The following is a 4,638-nucleotide window of genomic DNA, read 5'->3' on the forward strand; positions in this document are numbered from 1 at the left end:
AGGGTAAATGTGAAGATATCAGAAAAATGAAAGCAAGCCTAAATGAAAGAAAGAGAAGCATGATGGGAAAGTGTGTCATAGATGGAGACATGAAAACAGAAAGGGTTTAGGGGAAAAAAGACTAAAAGAAGGAGGAAATCTCAATAATAAAAAAATCTTGAATAATGAATTATAGAAATATAAGAGAAATAAAAGATAAAAACATCCAATTGTTTAAAAGGTAAAGAAGAAAAAAAGAAAGTACCAAATAATAGAAAATGTAAATAAGATAATCATCTGTATGAGATGTGAAATGTATAAAAATGTATGAAAGGGAATAAAAATGTGTTTAAGGAATGCAGGTAAAGGGGAAACACTAAGAGTGTGCTAAGAGGAAAAAGAGGAGAAGGGTAAAAGGGAAGGGAGAAAGGAAAGTGGTGAGATGTTCAAGCAGCCTCTTCCAGGGTGCTTGGAATAGGCTGGGAGAGGGGCATTGTTGAGCTTGCAGACTCTTGTCTTGAGCCTGTGTTGACCAAGTGTTCTGTGTCCTCCAGAGTTGTGTTGTCATTGTTAACTTCACCATGTTCATCAGGGGCCTCTGCTGACCACACTTAGCTTTTCAGTCTGCGCTTCAAGTTCTCTCATTCTCCTGAGATTCCCCAGATCATATTTCCCATGGAGCTAATGTTCTAGCTAAGGGTTGAAGCCTCAATCCTTTGGGAAAGAGAAAAAAAATCAGAGCACTGCGTGTGTAGGCAGAGAGCATTTCTTGTAATTTTCAATATATCTTAAGTACTGATCACCCACTGGAGAGATGCAGTTGTGGATGTCAGGTCATCTGTTGGAGCTTCAGAGTTCTTAGACTCTATAGCTGAAGAATAAGTATTCAAAGACACTGACATTTTGACAAAAAAAATACACAAACAGATATTGTGGAAATGAAAAGAGTAAAGAATCAAAGTGTAAAGTATAACCAACAGACATGACTAACAGAACAAAGGGTATAACCAACAGACATAACTAACAGAACAAAGGGTATAACCAACAGACATGACTAACAGAACAAAGGGTATAACCAACAGACATGGCTAAGCAGAACAAAGGGTATAACCAACAGACATGACTAACAGAACAAAGTGTAAAGTATAACCAACAGACATGACTAACATAACAAAGGGTATGACAAGGTTGAGGAAACCGTACATTCAAATATCAGTAAAGAAAATATTGAACAGGACCACAGTATTCAAGAACTCAGGGTTATGATCAAGAGACCAAAGTTAAGAATCTATGAGATGGCCGGGCAGTGGTGGCACACGCCTTTAATCCCAGCACTTGGGAGGCAGATGCAGGCAGATTTCTGAGTTCAAGGCCAGTCTGGTATACAGAGTTAACTCCAGGACAGCTAAGGCTATACAGAGAAACCCTGTCTCAAAAAAAAAAAAAAAAAAAAAAAAAAAATCTATGAGACAGAAAGGAGCTGAGATCAAAACTAATGGCATAGAGAATCTACTCAATGAAATTATAGCAGAAAAAAACCCACCAAATTTAGAGAAAGAAATGGACATCCAAACACAAGAGACATTTACAACCTCAAATAGGCAGTACCAGACCCTTTCCATGACATGATGAGGACATAAAAAATATAAGGCAAAGAAATAATATTAAAAGCTGTAAGGGAAAAAACACAAACTCAGGTGCAAAGGTGAACACAGAAGAATAACATTATATCTTTCAGCTTCAACCCTAAAAGCCAAGAAAGCATGGAACAATATATAACAAGACCTGAAAACAAATAGCTGCCAGCCAACTTTGCTATATGCAGCACAAATGTCTTTTAAAATCAGGACTGAAGCCAAAGATATTGTTCAGTTGGTAAGCTTCTTGTCTAGTGTACAGATCCCTGGGTTCTGCCCCTAGAACCACATAAGCCAGGCATGGTGCCAAATGCCTCTAATCCCAGCAATTGGAAGGTGAGGGCAGGAGGATCAGGAGTTCAAGATCATCCTTGGCTATGTAGCAATTTGAAATCAGCCAGAGCTACATAAGACCCCATATCAAAAAATTAATTTCATCATATTAACTTAATCATTGATGAAAGCCAGGTAGTGATGGTCACACCTTTAAAGCCAGCACTCTGGAGAACAGAGGCAGGCAGAACTCACATGAGTTTGAGGCCAGCCTAGCTTACATAGATCAAGTTTCAGGACAGACAGGGCTATGCAGAGAAATCCTGTCTTGAAAAACCAAAGCAAACAAACAAAATAAAATCATTGATGAAATGGAGACATTTCAAGACAAGTAAAAACAAAGACAGTTGATGACCACCAAGGTAGCACTTACAGCAGATGCTTAAAGGAATATAGCAGATGGGGGTGGGGGGAGGGGGAGAATGACAGTCTTAGTCATGAGAATGCAGAAAGAATAAGCCATGAGAGGAATGCCTGAGTAAAGGAGAAGGAGGAAGGAACCTGTCACGCAAGCCAGCAGTCCCTTCATGCTGTTGTGAGCACAAGCAGTGATCCAGAAAAATCAACCAACAAAACTAGAAGAAATAGCTGTACGCAGGGAGCAGAATCAGCTTAAGAGACTTTGGACTTTTGAACAGTGTTGAGATTGGTACAGACTATGGGGACTCTTGAGGTGGCTCAGTGCATTTTATACCATGAGCCTATGGGACCAGGAGCAGAATGTGTGGTTTGAAGGAGAAATGCCCCCATAGGCTCATGTATCTGAGCACTTGATCCCCAGTTGGTGGCGCTGTTTGAGAAGGTTGTGGAAACTCTAGGAGATGAAGCCTTGGGGGACTTTTTATCACAACAACAGAAACAAAGTTACTAATACGGACCTGAGTCTGAAACTACTACAGAAAACGCAGGTAGGTGCTTCAAGATGTAGACACAACCCAGGACTTCTGGAAAGGGCTCCAACAGCACAGGGAATGATCCCAAATATCGAATAAGACTACATAAGGCTGAAAACTTCTGCACAGCAAAGGAAATACTCAGCATAGTGAAGGTACAGCCTGCAGAAGGGGAGGAAAGCTTTGCCAAATGTACTTCAGATGGGGGATTAAGATCTAGAACCTAGAAAGAAAACTTAAACACCAAAAAATCCAGTGTATAAATGTGCAAATGAATCAGACAGTTCTCAAAAGGAGAAAATACAGATTATCAATAGTTATATGTGAAAATATTCCACAACCTTCACCACTAGAGAAACCTAAATTAAAACAAAACAAAACTACATTGAGATTCTAGGTCACTTCAATCAGAGCAACTGTCATCAAGAAAACAGATAACAAATGCTGGTTTAGGGAAAAGGGACCCTTATACACACCACTGTTAAAGATGGAAATTAGTGTAGCCACTGTGGAAATCAGTGTGGCAGTTCCTCAGAACAAAACAAAACAAAGCCCTAGAAGTAGAACTACTATATGAACCAGCTGTACTAGTGCTGGGTGTGTATATACCTGAAGAATTCTAATTCAGTACATCACAAGGATTCTTGTGTGAGACCTGAGTCAACCAGAGCCAGGCTGACTCCATATCAGGCTATAAACTGGCATTTTGTGAGACTAGGCCTAAGTTTCTGTTTCACAGACCTGGAAAAGTCCAGAACAGTCAATTCCAGGAAAAAAAATCACCAACTAGGTGATTAGCCAATTAGGAAGCTGCCCTACCACCTAGCTTGAGCCAAATGTAGTTAATCAGTAAAAGTCCTCTAAATCCCCCACAGTCTTAACCAATCACAAAGAAATTCATACCCTGGAGACAGAGCCAACCAATTAAGGGAAAGAAAGGTAAAAGTCACCCACAGACTTTAAATTGACTTTGCAAAGTCTACAACTCTATCTTCATTCCAATGTATGGTGGACCCCTGCATGCAGGTTCTCTGCAGAATAAATGCTTTTTTTTTTTTTTTTTTGAATAAATGCTTCTTGCTGTTGTGTATGATTTGAGTCTGGAGTATCATTCTTTGTGAATCACAGACACTTACACTTGCACACTCATGTTTAACACGGCACTATTTACTGTAGGCTTAGATTTTTTAAAACGTACTTTTAATAAGTGTTCTCAAATGCTTCGACTTATCCCCCTTCTAGCTCACCATCTAAAACTAGGAGAGAAAAGATGATAAATAGGACAAGGGGATATGGAACTGTTTAGAAGTAGTTGGTTGGGATGATTCCAATCTCTGTCAGGATACTAGCAGTCTAGTTCAGTAGTATCAGGATACAAAACACAAATAAGCAGTGGTGGCACAATCCAGCAGAAACCACCAGGCCTACACTGAGTTAGCACGAGTCAGTGGGAGCAACCAGAACCAGCTGGGATGCCAGGAGAAGTTCTCTGCTGTGCCTCTCTTAACGAAGTGAAGACCAGTGAAGATGGTAGATGAAGAAAGCATTGCAAGGCTAGCTATGCAAGTACCACATCACTATCCATTGAGCCCTATTTATACTCTCTCCCAACATCACAAGTCCTCCCAGGGGTCTTGTTGTAGATCTGGTTAATTGCTTATATTATGTTAATTGGGTTCCCAATTATTCGAGAATTCATGCATCTGCATGAAAGATGCTGAGGGTTCCTACTGAAAGACCCGAACCCAGAGACCCTTCCCCGAAATGCGCGCTTAAACAAGGCTGGAAAATTACCA

Source organism: Mastomys coucha, unplaced genomic scaffold (assembly GCF_008632895.1).
Source record: "Mastomys coucha isolate ucsf_1 unplaced genomic scaffold, UCSF_Mcou_1 pScaffold7, whole genome shotgun sequence".
In the NCBI taxonomy this organism is placed as follows: Eukaryota; Metazoa; Chordata; class Mammalia; order Rodentia; family Muridae; genus Mastomys; species Mastomys coucha.